This window comes from Coccinella septempunctata, chromosome 7 (genome assembly GCF_907165205.1).
Source record: "Coccinella septempunctata chromosome 7, icCocSept1.1, whole genome shotgun sequence".
NCBI classification, from domain to species: domain Eukaryota; kingdom Metazoa; phylum Arthropoda; class Insecta; order Coleoptera; family Coccinellidae; genus Coccinella; species Coccinella septempunctata.
Genome location: NC_058195.1, coordinates 6,703,983 through 6,723,092, shown reverse-complemented (window position 1 = coordinate 6,723,092; position 19,110 = coordinate 6,703,983). Strand labels below are relative to the sequence as shown.

The following is a 19,110-nucleotide window of genomic DNA, read 5'->3' as shown; positions in this document are numbered from 1 at the left end:
TCTAAGTTTATATAAGTACAACACTTTCTTTGTAAGGTCTTGTATGAATTTGTTTTATTATTGTTGAAGAGGAACGTGATGAAAATGTCCTTATTCTCCTTGTTAGTACGAAACGAATACGATGAATGATTGCCAAGCAAGTGGTGGTAATTTACGAAGGGCACTCAACTTCTCAACAGAAGAAAAGAGTTTATTGCTAACTATAGTATGATTTGTGACACCAAATTGAAAATTAAAAAGACTGATGGCATTACAATAAAGGCAAAAGAAAAGGCTTTGTATTCAGTAAATTCATTCAATTTTCAAAATCCATCAAAAATGGGAAGTTCTGCAGCCAATTCAACAAATTATTTTAGGTTAGAATCCCGCCCTTAAATACCTAAGTGGTCATTACAGGAACGCTTAAATTTAAGGCTAGCTTTAGCCATTTAAATGTCACTTAACAGTTGGTGCAACGTAATAGGTTAAGGGTTCATTTTAAGGGACACTTAAAACTAACTGCGTTTGGTGCAAACGGGTTTGAGACTTCAACGAATTGCAAATAAAAATATACCACATCTGGAAACGTATTTCATTGATATCAATTGATTCCACACAATGTCCAGATGAAAATTAACATCCTGATCACCAAACAAAACCATACTTTTGTTTTGTCGCCCATGATGCCTGTTTTATGGTCTCAACAAAGTCGATATTCAAATTCAATACGAGGAATATAATTCGAATGTCGCGCCTTTCAATTATAAAACAGAAAACTGTAACTGACAGTACGTTTTCAGCGCCATCTCATTGTCAAATGTGGCGAACCAATATGAGGGCGTTTCCTTTCTTTCTATTGTATAATTTCTGGAAGGAATGAATTGAGCTTTAAATATAAAGGGACTGACCATGGAACTGACCAAGAAAAAATCTTGAAATAGTCAGTATAACAGACGTGTCAAAGAATGAAAGGTGTCAAAATCTGTGGTCCTGCCAGGGGTGAGCCGATCGATAGATGACAAGACAAGGTAGATCTTTCAATAACGGAGAATGTGTCCCTAGAGGTGAATATGAAGGCATAGAGTTTGTTTTTTCATTTCAACATTTCTAATCATTGGATTTTCACCGTTTTGAATTCATTCCCGACCCTTCAGCGTGTACACATTCGACATATCTTCCTCCCATTCGAATCCAGAGCATCTGAAACGAGGAATCGTTCAAGTAATCCCCGGATATCTGTTTCGAGTGACTAGAGAGAGCACCAAGTGATACTTATTCCTGTTTTCGGTTCAACGACTCCATTTTTAATCTACGTCCAGATACAGTTACAGTCCGAATTGATGAAGCGATGGTCGAATGCACCGCTACTTGAGAGGACTATATAGGATGCTAACATTTCTCCGACATTATATACCGGGCGAAAAACTGAACGGCCATCGGACAATTAGAGGCGTTCTTCTAGAAGCGGAATATTCCGCGTTACGTAGAGATTGCCCAGAAGTTCGAATAGAGAAAGGCGTTTTATTGTTCGGCGCTTTACTCGGTGATTTGTCGGACCCCCTGGAAGAAGTCGTATCGTTGAAGAAACATTATTGTGTTTTGCTTCTTGAAGCTCTTGAGAAGTGTTAAAATTCCGATAAAAAATGATTTGTCATGAATATTGACAGATGACAGTTTGACAGATGACAGAAGACAGAACTTCTGCGAACCAATGAGAATGCCTTATATTTGACACGATATTGACATCTGAGTGCGGGCATTTCTGAATCTATTTTTCTAAATACTCACATTCACTTGAATAAATGATAGGGAATTGAAACTTCGAGAAGGAGACAACAAAACATCCTTTTAGCTGAAGAATAAATCTCAAAATTAGAGAAAACAAACTACATATTTTCCTAATTAGCTTGAAAACTTCGATACGAGACCTCTTTATTAAAAAAAGTTAAAATTCTTCATGACCGTTTGAGAGTGGAATAGGTGATTGATATTGATGAAAAAGCGTTGTATTCTAAGATTTCAAACCCCGTAACGAACGAGGATAATGGTGAATAGCATAGATATTTCATGAAAATCGACCAGGTAACGGATGAATAATAAGCTATCGTTCAATTTGAAAAGGCGAATCTTCCCAATTATTCATGGTGATTAAACGTAGCAGTAAGTATTCATTTTGAGAAATTCGTTAGAGTAATTTCACGGATGATTTGAATGATCTCTCAATCTGGTTGCAAGAATAATGATGCTGGTTAATAAATTCAAGAGCTTCCCAAGAGGCTTACTATTTTTACGTCGACTGTTCAGTGAACACTTCGTATATCAATGAAAGATTCAAATATCCTCTTCATTCTCCGTTATCGGAGAACGTAGAGTGAGAATCAGCAGTTTCGCACGCGTATGCAACCAACAATTCAATGCTCGTAACGCGGGTAGTAGGAGAAACTTCGAACAAGGCGCCAAAAATCAAGGGACAAACTGTTTCACAAGGACAGAATGGGGAATTCTCCTCAATTTGGGTTATAACAGCATATGCAAGTTTAAACTGAATAATTATGAGTTTCATTCATGAATTTTTCAAATGCACCTCAAATATGAGGTTTTAAAATTTAAATCGCTTCGTTTCTAGTTTACGATTTGGCAACAGCGCCTACTAGAAAAATAATGGCGTATTTCATTGATATCAATTGATTCCAAACAACGTTCAGACGAAAACTAACATCCTGGTCACAAAACAAAACCATCCTTTTGTTTCGTCGCTCAGGATGTTTGTTTTCTTGTCTCAACAAGGTCAATATTGAAATTCAATATAAGGAATAGATTTCGAATTTTGCGCCCCTCAATCAGAAAACAGAAAACTGTTGTCAAACAGTTTTTCTGTATTGGCAATAAGTTTTCAGCGCCATCTCATTGTCAAATGTGTTTTCACTGGCCAAAATGTAGTCGGTTTTCAGTTCATTGCACATGGTGTAGTCAGTAGTATTTCACCAAGAAATTAGACAAAAATTTCAATAATCAGCCATCTGCCGGCTCAGAAATCTCATATGTTTCAGTAAATGTCCCTCGAATTGATATTTTAACCAGTCTTAGGCCCGTTTGCACCAATACCCCTTAAAACGAGTACTTAACTAAATGTCGTTTAAAGTTAAGGGACGCTTAATTTTATTCCCAGTTGCACGACTGTGGCTTAACGGAATCTTAAGTGAGGGGCCCTTAAGTTTTTATAGCTAGTGATATTTCTGTTTTTATTTTGGTGCAACTTCATCCTAATCCAATCAAGCCATTTCATTGGTTGGACGGTTGCCGATGATCATTGTTATTTCATTAACCTAACTTTATTGTCCTGTCAGTCAGTTTCAAGTATATATTATATCAAAAAGTAACAACTTTTTGCTGTTGAATTAGCTTCAATATTGATTTTGATAATGATTGTCAAATAAAAGGTACCTAAGTTCATATAAGTACAATACTTTTTTTGTAAGGTCTTGTGTGAATTTGTTTTACTAATGTTGAAGAGGAACGTGAAGAAAATGTCCTTATTGCCCTTGTTAGTACAAATACGATGAATGATTGCCAAGCAAGTGGTGGTAATTTACGAAGGGCACTCAACTTCTCAACAGAAGAAAATAGTTTGTTGCTAACTATAGTATGATTTGTGACACCAAATTAAAAATTAAAAATGACTGATGGCATTACAATAAAGGCAAAAGAAAAGGCTTGGTATTCACTGATGAATTCATTCAATTTTCAAAATCACTCAAAAATGGGAAGTTCTGCAGCCAGTTCAACAAATTATTTTAGGTTAGAATCCCTTCCTTAAATACCTAAGTGGTCATCACAGGAGCGATTAAATTCAAATGTCACTTAACAGTTGCTGCAACGTAATTTAAGTTAAGGGTTCATTTAAAGGGTCACTTATCACTATGTGCGTTTGGTGCAAACGGGTCTTAGGCCCTTAAAAACACATTTGAAACACAGATGGCGCTCACATCGCTTTAGTCGCTTCGTTTCCTATCTTTCTACTCTATAATCTTTGGCCAGCCATTTCAAATGAATTGGCGATATAGCTATCACTTGTTGAATGATTTATCAACAATAAGAAATCACTTTTTCGCAATGGGTTCAATTTTTCCCCCGTTTCGGCATTTCGCCGATCGTACGTCGACACTTATCGAAATCTCGAGGACCTCTTCGGCCATCTTCGCAGAAAATATGGCGTACTTCCGACATGTTCGTGAGCAATATTGAATTGGCGGCTATTTTCCCACATAATGGAACGGCACTCCGGGAACGCCTCTAGTCATTTGTTCAAGCATTTTCACGTCCATTTTCCATCGTCGAACTGGGTTGTCCATCCATTCCCCATCTGTAAGTGTGATATTTCATCCGCCATAATCCTCCGGGCGCGTTTTAAAGACCATCGCCCCGTAATCAGATACTTTTGTCGGGCAAATTTGGCGGGCAACGATATTTCCTTTCATGCTCGGTTACACGTTCGGGCGCCGCCGGTTTATATTTATTTTTTTCCGGGGTCGGAAAACTTTTCCTCGATGGAACTTTATGGAAATTCCGCCTGAAATTCGAGGGCTATTCGTGGGGATATTTGGTTTGGCGAGGAACGTATAGGGTAGGTATACTGGGTATAGGATGCCTTTCCATTCCTCAATTTTGAATGGAATTTATAGATCGAGTGCTAGTGGACTGCGTTGACATAATACAGAATAAGTAGATATATTCCATTCACTTTTGTTTAAGCACTCGGTTGGCCATGAAACGATTTTCTCAAATTTTTTTAACTAGAGTAACAGAGTAAGGTTGGCACTCATGAAATGTCATTAATGTCATAACGCCGTTGCCACAACTACTAATATCAATTAAAATTTAAAAAAAATGAAGAAAGTGATTGAAAAAGAGAGAAGACAGGGTTTCAGGAAGTGATATTCAAATAATAGGTAACCCTGATATTCTATGTTTCCACAGTGAGAATGATTGGGAACGAAGAAGATGACAAAGAATTTCCTTCTATTAGGAGACCCCAAAAGGTGGTGGCATTTGAAAATTTTATTTTAGGGTGGACGAATGCGAAAAGTGTCTGTTCGATGAGTGTCTTCGTAGAATAAGTTCCAGAACTGACTTGTCTTATACATTGTGAATGTCTTAAATGATCAATAAATATTCAATTATTATCATTATATGAAAGTATTGAAAATAAACAGCCATAAATACGAGCCACTTGTCCTGTTAATTGTTAATTCATGTGTAATTTTTGTTTAAAGGTGAGGTTTCTCTTGCCTTGAAACTTCCTTTAATTCTTCAATGATGCAAGATGATTTTTGTTGAAAAATTAAACTTTCTTGTAATTATCCGTTAATTCTTTCGGGAGATACCCATTCCCTACCATTGCATCAGATGCATTTCATCTTCGGGTTGATTTTTTTCAAATCTACAACTGATATAACGTCTTCAACCCTTAGCCAAAGTAGATAACCAAATTCCCTTGTGGTCTGTTTCGAAGCTTGATTTTCCGTTTAGAATCTGTTACTCATATCCATCGTGGTTATACGACAGCGTTTCCTATCACACTAGTTCATGGCGTGTAAGCCCATGGAACTGTGAAGGACACTCAAAGAATCGAAAGAGCCCTTATCTTTCTGGAACCAGTCTCTTTGTCATCCATCTCTCACGAAAATGATGTATTTTTTATGATATATCTTTGAAACGTCCCATTTTGAAATAACCATTTCAAAAATGAAATATTTATATTTCAAAAATTAAATATTTATATTTCATTTTTAAATGGGTATTTAAAATTCAAAGCGTTTCGTTTCTTTTGCACAAGTTGGCAACTCCGACTGAAATATTCGTTGATAATAAAGGACAACAAATACATTATCTTGATGAGATAGACAAAGATGGCTGTCTATGAAGTCTGCGACGAACGAGGAAGGTCGTAAAATTTTATGGGATTTTTATGGCCGGTTGCAGTTGAAGCCAGTTAGTACGCGCCTGTAGATCAACAGCTGTGATTTTATAAACAAGCTGATCGGAAATTGTTCTTTTCATTGTCTTGTATGCGCTGTTGCCAAATCGTAAACTTGAAACCAAGCGATTTAAATTTTAAAACCCCATATTTGAAGAATGATTTTGAATAGTTTTCGCGGTGCTTCTGAAAAAATCATGAATGAAACTCATAATTATTCAGTTTAAACTTGCATATGCAGTGATAACCCAAATTGAGGAGAATTCCCCATTGGTAAACCGGGACAGTTCCTCTTTGAAATTCCTACATGGCGTGTGAACCCATGGAACTGTGATAGAATATTCTGCACAGTATTGATCCTTTCAGAAAGTAGTCACTTATCGTTTACGTTGACAACACTCCATCAGGCTCTATTCTCACTCTGAACCATTTGAAACATAAAAATGAAACTTCGGCAATTCCAGAGAAATCAGGTGAACCCAATTTCAACCATCGCCCTGGCCAGTTTTCGTGATCGAATCACCCCTAGACCTGCGGGCAACTGACGAAATGAAAAATTAGAAACTCATCCTGGCTCCCGTCCGGAATTCCATCAATATAAATTATACTCCAAACAAAGGACGTCACTTACATGGCTCGCGGAAAGATCCGAATCCAATTTTTCGTATATATATATCGAACGTCTCCCGCGATATCGAATCATTTTTCGAGAATCTCTCCCTCAGTTTTCTCGATTGATTTACTGTAACGTCGACGTCGGTAATGCGATCAGCGAACCGGGCTACGCCTGCCCTGTAGTTTTTCGCATTCCGTTTCGTTCCTTAGCGTTCTTTTTCCTCATTTTTCTGACGGGCTAATCGAGTTTGATCCTGATTCTCGCACGCTTCCGCTAAGTGCGGAGTTGTGCCGAAAGTTCCTCCTGTATATTTGTTGCTTCGGAATTCGATAGGTGTTTTTTATCGTTTAGATGCGCTGCGAGATTCGATTCAGTTCTCGTGATTTTCCGAATGGACCTTTGTCGATAACGTGCATAACGTTTATTTGCTAAAGAGTTAAATCGTTTCATAGTTCTTCCACTCTGCAGTGTACCAGTTTCGAAATTTGTTCGCTATAGAATATGTTCGCTATGAAATTCATTCGTTATGCAATTTACTCGCTACGGAATTCAATAATAATAATAATAATGCATTTTATTTTCCAAATAACTGTACAAACAGTGAAGAGAAAACACGTCAACAAAAAAAAATATCAAATTAATTGGTACACCCATCCAGGTATTCACCTATCTTATATGGCTCCATGTCCAAAAGGAATTTCAGCACTTCTTTTTTGAATATTTTGAAATCATCAATATTTTTAATGAATGAAGGAAGAGCATTGTACAGTTTCATACACATGAACTCCACATTATTCTTACTGAGCGTGAGTTTGACAGATGGATAGAGATATGGTTACTCGCTACATATTTCATCCGCTACTCAGTTGATTCGCTACAAAATAACTGCTACACACCTCATTCCTTGTATATATTTCGCAATACAATTTTTCCGCTACGAATATGACATTGGAGTGAGTGTCTGTTCCTCAAAGTTAATTCTAGGATTTTTAAATCTTGGATATTCTTCCATTTCGTATGAAAAGTGAACATTTGAGTGAACATAAGTTAAAACAATAGAACATTTCGTACCTCTGGGTACATTTAAAAGTGTTCTTCGTCGATTCTCATTTTCCTCAACTTCCAAAGCAAAAACTATGAAATTTGCTCGTTATGCAGATTATTAGCTGAAGCATTTATTCGCTATACGCTTTATTCGCTACTCAGTTCATTCGCTATGCGAACTGTATCCGCTATACAATTCATTTGATACAAAATGCGCCATACGCACTTTGTTCCTTGTAAATTGTATTCGCTATACAATTTTTCCGCTACGTAGATGACATTGGAGTGAGTGCCTGTTCCTTAATGTTAATTCCAGAGTTCGCAATCCGTGAATATTTCTCAATTTCGAATGATCACTGAACTTAAGAATGAATAGAAGTTAAAACAATAAAACATCCCGTACCTCTGGGTATATTTGAAAGTGTTCTTCATCGAGTCTTATTTTACGCACCTTCCAAAGCGTAAACTATGAAATTTACTCGTTATGCAGTTTATTCGCTAAGGCATTTATTCGCTATACGCTTTATTCGCTACTCATTTCATTCGCTATGCACTGTATCCACTATAGAATTCATTCGATGCAATATTCGAAATAAAATATATCCGCTACACTTTTTATTCCTTGCATATTTTATTCGCTATAGAAGTTTTCCGCTACGAATATGACATTGGAGTGAGTGTCTGATCCTCAAAGTTAATTCCAAAGTTCGTAATCCGTGAATATTTCTCAATTTCGGATGAAAAGTGAACTTTAAGTGAAAAGAAGATAAAACATTCCGTACCTCTGGGTACATTTGAAAGTGTTTTTCGTCGATTTTTATTTTCCTCACCCTCCAAAGCGTAATCTATGAACGATTCGAAGAAGAACTCAAGCAACCGTTCATTTTCAACCTACAAGATCAACCCAATCGTATAAAATCCCCGAAATCATGCTATAGTGCGTGAGGAGAAATCTCCCGACTATCCTCCAATGAAACTGGGAGTTAACTCTCAACTTAGACCTGTCGGTGAATCAATAAAAGCGAGGCATTTCGCTTGTTTCAAGTTATGGTCCTTCGGGCATGCACGCACCTTTTATCACTATTACCCCTGTGTCCTACGCGACAGGCACAGAAGATTGATGGCCAGGTCTTCTTCAGCTCCGCGTTTAATTTCTGCAGTATTATCACCTGACCTATATTTCATTCGGCGTTTAATCTCAATTATCAGGAAAGGATGGATTTCCTCCGAGATCCGACAGTGAAAAATTAACTGTATCGCCGTGTTCGGTGTAGTAGAGCAGAAGATTCATTATGGCCACTGACATATTTTGGAGGGATGGGGGTGTCTTCTAGATCTTTTGATTTTATGCATACTTTTTGTAGTTGACTGTGAGCTGAAGAATCAATTCTACATTTAACACTGAATGGCTCGAAACCACGATCTAGATGTTGTTTTGTAACAGATTTGATTCACGTTTTACGCTATTTGCTTGACAAAAGCTGTTAAAGGAATGGTCGATGTCAATCTGCAGATTGCTTTGGTTTGATGACCCTCCTTGGAAGAAGCATTGAAAATATGCCCACTCCGAAATGAATGGCTAGCAAAGAATTCCTATCCATTCTTGATCTTGGTTCCTTGTCACTCTGAGTATATTTATAACATTGAATCAACCTTTTCCTACCTTGGCTTGCAAGAACTTGAATTAAAGTTCGAATGTTTTCACTGACAACCAAAAGAATCGATTCTACGTGAGGATACAGGGGAGTATTCACCCCTGCAAGGACTACTATCAACGAAAGACCAGAAATTCAGATAATTCAAGATCCAGTAAGGATTTTAACACTGATGAAATCGGAGCTGTGTTCAATTCTCATCACTATTTTCCGCTTGACCTCTGCTAGACCTTCCTATCGGGAAATATCCTCTGGGTTTCCACTCTATTCCGGATGAGGGGCTAATAACCGTGAGCAACGCTGCGCCCCAGTAAAATGCAAAGGAGGGCAAGAAAATAATGAAATCTTAATAAGCAAGCGCCCTTCGGATGGAAACAACCACCCGAACGATGCAATGAAGCCTGATGGTGATCAAAGTACACTTCCGATACATTAGCAATACACTTTTGTGTGAGTTCTAGCCAGTTATTGCATTAAGCAGGAAGCCATCAGGTCATATTGGGGTCAGTGTGAGCTGGATGAAAGCTTTGTGGCACAGGGCACAGGGCCGGCGTGAATTTGGGGATGAGCCCTTAGAACAGCCATCGCTTATAAATCGATATCCTTTGATAGGAAATTATGATGAGTTGTATATTGTTTCAAAGGTTTACTTTGGACACTGGCTCCTCAAGGTCTATTATATCTCCCATCATAGTTGTTGCTGTTCCACCATCTACAACTAGCTTTTTTGTAAACGTACGAGGATATATCGAAAAATTCTTAGCCTACAATAGAACCGAACAAAATTTCAATGTCAAAATATTTTATTACACAACATATTCTCCTCTTAATTGGATAAAATCATTACAGCGAATCTGCAACGTCTCTAGACCTTTAAAAAAAAATGTTTCTTCTTGATCTGCAAACCAGACCTCCACAGCTTTTATTACCTCCTCGTTGGAAGAAAATTTACGACCTTTTAAACTTTTTTTCAGTTGAGGAAAGAGATGATAGTCGGATGGAGCCAAATCTGTTGAATGATGGGGGTGTTGTAGTAATTCAAATCCTAAATCACGAATTTTTTGCATGGCAACATGAGATTTGTCTGCAGGGGCGTTATCCTGCAAAAACAAAACACCTTTGGGTAGCTTTCCGCGTCTTTTCTCTTTAATTTTTTCCCGTAGAGTGGTCAGTAATATCGAATAGTAATCACCGGTTATTGTTCTACCCTTATCCAAAAAATCAATCATGATTACTCCATGGCAATCCCAAAAAAACTGAAGCAGGAACTTTTCCAGCAGATTTTTTGACACGAAACTTCTTAGGTCTTGGAGAACCAGAGTGCCGCCATTCCATCTATTGTTGCTTTGTTTCTGGATCGTAGAAATGTACCCAAGTCTCATCCATAGTAGCAATTCGGTTTAAGAAGTCTACATCGTTTTCAAATCGAGCAGAGGTCGAACGCGATGCTTCTACCCTTGCACGCTTTTGGTCAACATTCAAACATTTGGGGATCCATTTTACAGCAATTTTTCTCATGTCCAAATTGACGTGAATTATATGATGAACGAGATCGTATGAAATATTCAGTACTTCAGATATCCGTTTTAGCCCAATTCGACGGTCTGATAAAATCATGTCATGAACTGCATCGTATTTTCGGGGACTGACACAGAAACTGGCCTTCCCGATCGGTCATCATCTTCAATGGAAAATTTACCTCTTTTGAAGCTTGCAGTCCAATTTTTGACGGTCGCATACGAAGGACATTGATCGTCAAGGGTATTAAGCATATCTTCTTGAATCTGCTTACCTCTTAACCCTTTTATATACAGGTACTTGATGGTGGCTCGATACTCCAATTTTTCGATTTTCACATTTTCGGTGGACATCTTCTTTGTTTTAATTTATTGCGTAACTCTGGTTTACTTTTTTGACCTCAAACTTCACACTGACACTTCTAATGAGTTATTGTTCTTTTCTATGGTAACGCAATATTTTTTTATGCATGGAACTGGTATAGGCTAACTAGATATCAATACATCCTTGTAGATCTGCCATTTTTATAGCAATCGATTTTGCCTGTTCGAGAACCTGGGTTTTTACACCATACCGGATATCTGACCCTGTTTTTGAGAGAATCGATTTTTTTTTTCATTTTTCAGTTCACTTTGAAACTGTTAGGTTTTTTGAATCCACGGAACAATGTACTCCATAACCTAGGATATTAATAGAGCTCTAACCGCTTGCTCATTTTTGACTTAAAAATTCGGGATATTCGAATATGGGTTTATGCCCTAGACAATGCTAAATATGGAACTGGAGATCTCAAGTCTATTGGACAAATATTACGGGAGATATCATAGATTGAAATTTGCAACCCCGAAAATCGAAGTTTTTTGAAAAATGGCATTTCAACGATGAAACTTTATACGAAGAGAGATTGCTTGGAATTAATCCAGCGTGTGTTAAAACCCATGGTTTCATACAAAACTAGACACAAGACACAAGATTCTCTCGAGAAACAAAATTTGTATCGGGAATTCGTTGAATGTGAGAAATGACTGAAAGATGGTACGATACAATCCGAGCGCTCAGTTCGAACAAGCCAAAACGTACACTCTCGAAATTCCAAAGCGGACAAAAACGCCCTGTTACGGTTCTTCTACTCGTTTAGGGATTTCTCGTAACTGCCTTGTATCGAAATTAGTCACTGCATCGTCCCACATGGCCAAGTAATTAGTTCTCCTTTATTAAATTTCGTATATTCTTCTTGGAGGCATACGGTATCGTTGGTGAATTTTCACGGTAACATGTGTCCGCATACGTGCCAGGCATTTTTCCCGACCTACGTATACGTGAACGTTTTAACGATATACAGACAGAGAGATGGAGTACACGTTCCTTCTCGTTGGCCGATTTGGGATTTGGCCAGAAGGTGTACACCATGGTGTACACGCGAGAAACTAGTAAGGAAATAAGAGAATTTGTTATTTTTATATTTCTCGCGAGATATACGGAATTGGCAGAGCGCACTCGATCCCCGAAATTTCTCTTGGTAATTGTGTGATCTGAATTTTCTATACGTACCTACATGTCGTTCTGAATGTCTTTATGGACGTTCGCCGCATGCAGATGTTGTTTCCAGAAAGGATGCTGCCGTTTTTGGGATTATCATAAAAGAGTAGAAAAAATATTATACAAAATGTTTTTTGGGTATGCAGGTGTGGTGTGTTTCTTCTTTTGAAGGGTTTTACGGTAACAGTTTCTTGGGCTTGTCGGTTCTACCCAAGAAACCTGTCACCTCGATCAGTGCAGTCTATTGTGGCTCAAAAAGCTAAATTTCACCCTCAAATACCATCGACTTGGGAAAAGATAGTTTCAGTTTTGACTCTGACCCGGCAGATGGTTTGGTCTTCCTTCAGGCAAAGCCTATACAGAGTGCACCGTTATTGACGTTGACTTCTCGTGACCCAGAGGCGTGAAATTACCCACGATAGATCCCGGATTTGTTCTGGGAAGTGATTGGTATGTTGTAATGAAAGGGTAGTTGGGGTGGCTACCCTTCCTAGAATTCTCCCGCTCGTTCCCGTGTTCACCCCTACGGTTAGGGAAGCACTCTGCTGGTGTGGATACCCGGGGAGTGCCGAACTAAGAGTGAGCCGTCGTAATTCTGTGTCGTCGTATTTCATCCCCTAACCTGGCTGAAGTCCGATATCCGTTAAGTGTGCGTCTTAGGTTCTGGCTGGCGAACACGTCCGTAAACCCCGTACAACGTTTGAGATCGGATCCTGTTTCATTCCGTCCGTTTTACCCTGTAAATTCACTGATCTCGAGTCTTTCACTGTACGAATTTCATAATAGTGCCATTTGTGTTTCCTTGTACCGCCACAAATATAATTTGTGTACGTTGATTTTGACTTTCACTGGTTGTCGCTAACACCCCAGACACCGAGGAACCTTGTCTTCGGCTCGTTGCTACCAGGGTAGGTTTGTTATTTTCCCTTAAAGAATAGCTGGCGCTCGAGTACACCGAGAAAAAGCCGTTGCAATGTCAAGAACCTTTTCTGCCATCCAGATGTGGTTTCGTTGCCTCACTAACGAATCAGAAATTGTGATAGTTGGTTCTGGATCAATGAGCTCTGGTTAGATCGTCCGATAACTTGTTTTCTCTAAACCCTCAACGTCCAGGTACCCAAATGAGTTGAGGTCTGTGGCTACAGCCTAGGTAGGTGTAGTGAACGTGAATGAATCGGCCATTTGAACACTTGTCTTCGGGTGAAATTTGTCTTAGACTAATGAAAATTCGATTCTTAACTGCCTAGAACTGTTCGAACTTTTTGAGAACGAAAGTCAGACTGAGGAGGAGTCTGCATTCCCGACAAACGTAAAAAAATGATGAAAATTCGTTCACGATTAATCAGACGATGCTCCTCCAAACGTCAAATAAGTCAAATACTGGTTCTGTCTGATTAAGTTTGACATTTGCACTCTATCAGGAGACAACTAGTGGATGGCGAAATGGGGATCTCCAAACAAATACAGTTTTCCGCAAATCAACACAAAAATAAAATTCCATTCGAGGGTAGGTACCCATCCATCAGTTTATCGACGAGCCACTCCAATCGACAGATCGATTTTGAATCAAATGGTCCCTCAAAACGGTCACGTCATGACGTGTAACATCTTTGAACGGCCCTCACAAAAACCCATTACCGGATAAAACAACACGTGAACGAATTTGAACATCGGAGCACGCTTTCAGTCGAGTGGAACAATTATCCACTAACTTGATTCTCATCAGAGGACTCTTCAACTAATTTCCAGACCACTCGCGCAACAACGGCCTTTCAGCTAAACCTTTTACGGAGCCCGACTGAGTTAGCGGTCAACGTTAGTTGGAACCTAGCTATAATGGCGACGAAGCTGGGAAGTAATATTGTTGCAGTAAATTCGAGTTACGGAGTCGGCTTTTACAACAACTCCAGAGATCGTGGGGATTAACGTGGAAAAAATGTCAGGCGTCCTTAGTATGACATAGAAAGGTGTCTTTTGCACTGAATAGTTGGTGGTTTCACCGCATGGAGATTGGCAGTACCAGCATCGTCTTTCAGGCGTCTTCGAACTATTATAATCGACATCTACAGGGTAGGTCTTGGACTTGTTAAAATATTTGACCAGTAGATTTTTGAGGTCAAAAGAAACACTTTTTTCCTATACCATTTTTTCCGATTCGGCCCTGATAAAAAGATGAGGCCATTATAGGTTTTCGTAATGAGCTGTGCCACCCATGGAAAATTAATATTACCTTCAGAAAAACTAGCTAAATCTGAGACACTACACATCTGTGGATTTTCTGAATGGAGTTGTATTGAGCCAAAGTACCCAATTTTTCAAATTTCGCAGATACTGTAGTTACCTCGGAGAAAACTTATCTCGAGTGCCAGCTATTCTTTTCGCTAGGAAGAAGAGCAAACCTACCAGAGCAGCTGCTAGTCGGAGACAGAGTTCGCTGTTATCTAGGGTGGTAGCGATAACAAAGTAGTCAAAATCAAATTATGTACAAGTTTATTCACACCTTCGGAAACTGATTATATGTACAACGGAGATATGTGTAGGTATGAAATATGAGTGAATCGATCAGCAAACATACATTCTAGAAATTCTATCCGATCACGAGCACTTTATAAATTTTATACCGGGTACAGTGAAAAATCAAAGGTTGTTCAATAAAATGCGCCAACCAGAACTGACGAAATGAATACTAAGGATGACCTCGCGAAGTAAAGTGACTTGCTATACGGTATCGGGATGTAATTAATTGTATTTCTCAAATGAAAAGAATCATTTTATTCGCTACCCCAAGGGCTAACGCTCCATGACTGATAGCGAAGAAAAGGTCTATTTTTAGCGCAACTACGGGATTTCACTGACGACGAGCGGTATCTCTTATTCTCTACCCCAAGGGCTTACACGCCATGACTGATAGAAAAGAAGAGATTTCGGATTCAACACTTATGACGCGGAACGCGGACGGGGGGGTTGACGGGACTTTCCCTTCGGTACCCCAGGGGCTTACGCGCCATGACTGATAGCGAAGGGAAAAGTCAGACTCGCGAAACAGGGTAAAGTACGATAAAATATAACAGAAAGCGATACAGCAGTGTCAAAGAAGTAACCGGTGTAGGTCTAATTAAGAAACTGAACGGTAAAGACGGGGACCTACCTCCTTTTTTTTTCAGGCACTCGCGTAAAACAAACGAAAACTCAAAATTAATTCCTAAGAGCACTTATACTCGCAACACAAAATTATTTATAAATTTGTTGAACGGCTTGTCGTGCACACAATTATGCATCGCAGAAAAGTACGGAGCGTAAACTAACTAAAGAGACTGAAGTAAAAGAGCAGAAATCAAAAAGTAAAAGGGACAGTCGCGGGGGAAAATCTGCTTTTATAGGCAAATCCAGAATGCGACAAGAATGAAAAACGTCGTCAGCTCCGGTTTATCGCATATCAACATCTGAAAAACGTCGAAATCTTCAACGGCATGCAAGAAAAACAACGTTAAACACAGATAAACGGTTTTTTACATTTACTCTGCCTACCGGAATGAATGTACTGAATATTTGAGAATTAAATATTTTCAAAGACGGAAATTTTAAATGAAAGGAATGCACTAAAGTGAACTCAGAAACGGCGCATTATACGAGAAAATATGAAGAGTACACTTATTTTACAAAACGTTCAAATATTCATTATATAGCGTCCAACTTAGTTTTAGGAGTTGGGTTCTTTGAGCTTCTGGTATTTTCATGGTACGTAATGGTAATAATGAGAAAACTGAAAGACGTGGGTGATATTTTGTGTTTGAAAAAGATTCATCAAATAAATGAAAATTGATATTCCGAAATTCATTTCATTTGATAAAACCGTTTGTGAGATAGAACTAGAAATAACATTTTTTAAGGTTCTTCAACAGCCTGTACATTTCAAACCGAGCCGATTCGGGAAAAATCGTAAAAGAAAAAAGTGTTTCTTTAGACCTCAAGAATCTACTTTTTAAATATTTGTACGAGTCGAAGATTCACTATACTTTATACAACTTTTATACCTCCTAATTCCTGGAATAACTGGAAGAAACTCCCTTTCGACGGAAAATCCAAGGTGGAATCGATGTATTTCCCAGCAAATGCGAAACAATTCCTCAACGCTTTCCGGCAGATGTTGTTGAAGTCGGGCTTTTCATTCGTGATGTATGGTTTGTTTCTTATTACCCCGAAAACAAGCAACTTTCCGTTGCATAAATCATTTATTTTTGCGGCATAGTTAGTTTACTGACACCGGGGTGAAAAATGTTCCCAACCCTGTAGCGACTTCGATTGAAAAGTTAAGAGGGAAAGTGTAGAATAAGACATGTGCTTGACAAAGAAATGATTGCGAATTCTCGAATTTCGCTTTGCATTTGTGTTCTGGAGAAAATAGAGTTCTTTCGACAGTTTGAATAAGACTAATATCGAGAAAAAAGTAACCGACGCCACTGGTCAAACGGCCGTTTGATCTCACGGCTGCTAACTTCACACAGGTGCCAATTTGAACCAAAGTTTACCTACTTTTGCATTTTTTCTTATTTCACATGGGGGACAAGATATCAAGGGTGGTACCTCTCCAAATTGACACACTGTATGTTGATTGAATAGTTCTACAATTTAACAGTGCTATCGGCGAAAATTTCTCTTTCCTGGATACACTGCTACATAAATATGACCAGAAAATTATTTACACTGCGCAAAAAAATTAACGCACATTCTGAAAATCTCAATTTTAATGAAAGTTAACTCTGCATTGACTTTATAACTTTTTTTTATGTTCTCTCGGGAAGGTTTTGAACGAAACAAGACACATTAAATGGAAGAAAAATTCAGGATTTCACCGAATCTTATGTGAAAGAAGAGAAATGAACAATTTTCGAAATACTGAAATGCTGATAAGTGATTTAATACTTGGTATTTCCACCCCTTGCGTTAATTACAGCTCGGTAACAACGGTTCATACTCAAAATGATTGATCTTAAAATGTTCTGATCTAATCCTTCCCAGATTTCTCCTAGTTGGATTCCTAAGTCATTAAGAGTAGCTGGATGATGTTCTGAACTTCTCAGCCTTCTACTGAGGTTGTCCCAAACAATCTCTCAATCGAATTGAGATCTGAACTTCTTGATGGCCATTCCATTCGAGAGACTTCAACCTCTTCAAGGTACTCCTGAACGATGCGCGCACGATGGGGTCTGATTTTCACCAATGTATGGGACAAATGGCACTACATGCTCTTCAAGAATGTTCCTTATAATACTTATCAGCATTCATAGCTCAATTATCAACGACCACTAGGTCTGTGCGAGCAGTCAAAGACATTCCACCCCATACCATAATCGATCCTCCCCCGAAATTGGAAATTGCACTGAGCATATCTTTCATGTGGACGCCTGTATACAAGGGAACGTCGACCACAATCGCAAAATACAAACGCGCCCTTCGATGGGCTGGGGTAAGAGCTGGGTCTCTTGCCGCGACACGAGGCCTTAAATCATATTCTCTGAGGCGATTTCTTATTGTCTGAGTGCTAATTTGCACCTCATGAGTTTGCTCAAGCTGAATTTGAAGGAGGCGAGCGGTTGCAAACCGTTGTCTCAACGAAGAAACTCTCAAGTAACGTTCTTGAATGGCAGTTGTTACCCGTGGTCTACCCTGTCCTGGTCTTCGGAAATTCATACCTGTCTCCCTGAATCGCTGCAACATTCTGGACACACTTGTATGGGAAACTCCAAACCTTTCTGCAATTCTTGTGAATTTTCAACCTTCTTCTCGCAAAACCGCTTGGGCACATTCTTCTTGGGTGCGTTAATTTTTGCGCAGTGTATTTCTACGAAAAACCAGGGTACTCCACATCCAGCGTTACCTTCAAGATCCCCTGACCTAAATACAATCGACCATTCGGATTTTCTTTAATTTAGAGGTATCAATCCTACCCCCAGGAGACCCTGTCGATATTAATAACAATGCAGCCATCTCCCTACGCAGCGTACGTGATCATTTTAACATTCATGACAATAGAGCGAGGGCGTAATTTGAAACTAACAGCCTGGTGCTATTCGGATGGGGCAAACGATCGAAACTCGAGACAAGGAAGTATACCCCCAGTATACGGGTCGATTCAGGGTTCAATTTTGAAAGAAATCGATACATCGATTCCGAAAAACACGAATCCAGAGGGAGAAAAGTCAGATATTGTGGAACGAATGAGGAGGAATTCTTCTAAATCAATTCCTCTATCTACATTGGGAGAAGGGTAAGAGCCTGGCAATAAATCTGAGATTAAAGCTTGCTCAGGATCGGGTAATCGACAATTTTCTCTCGAATATATCTCTTACTATCGATAGAGGGGTGTGCCCGCATTTTGCCCTCCACCAAAACGCTCCTGAATTATTCCCCATAAAGGAGAGGGCAGGAGTTATTAGAGAAGGGTGGAATTTTTTATGCATCTTCGAATCTTCGCTCATTTCGGTATTGTTTCCGGCAGTGGTTTATGAAGAGACTTATGAATTGAAAGGTTTTTCTGGTTGATTACCTTCAGAATCACAGAAGGGTGTGATTGAAATTCTAATTTAATTATGGATTTTGATCAAGTCTTGGACATGTCAATTCATTATTCCAGAAATTTTCTCACTGTCTGACAATAAAGATTCAATTGTAGGCATAATTCTTGTCAAAAATTATAAATAAACTTGCATATCAGATGAGGTGATTCGAACATTTCGTATAGCAACAGAATCACTGACTTAATGCATCATTGCAGGAAATCT

At 38.8% G+C, this 19,110-nt stretch overlaps 2 protein-coding genes across 3 annotated transcripts in view; one reads left to right on the top strand and one right to left on the bottom strand.

Moving 5' to 3' along the window:
* LOC123317538 overlaps positions 1-19,110 on the bottom strand; it is a 263,709-nt gene that overhangs the window by 112,200 nt on the left and 132,399 nt on the right. The window lies entirely within an intron of this gene.
* LOC123317540 (toll-like receptor Tollo) overlaps positions 1-19,110 on the top strand; it is a 32,380-nt gene that overhangs the window by 10,131 nt on the left and 3,139 nt on the right. The window lies entirely within an intron of this gene.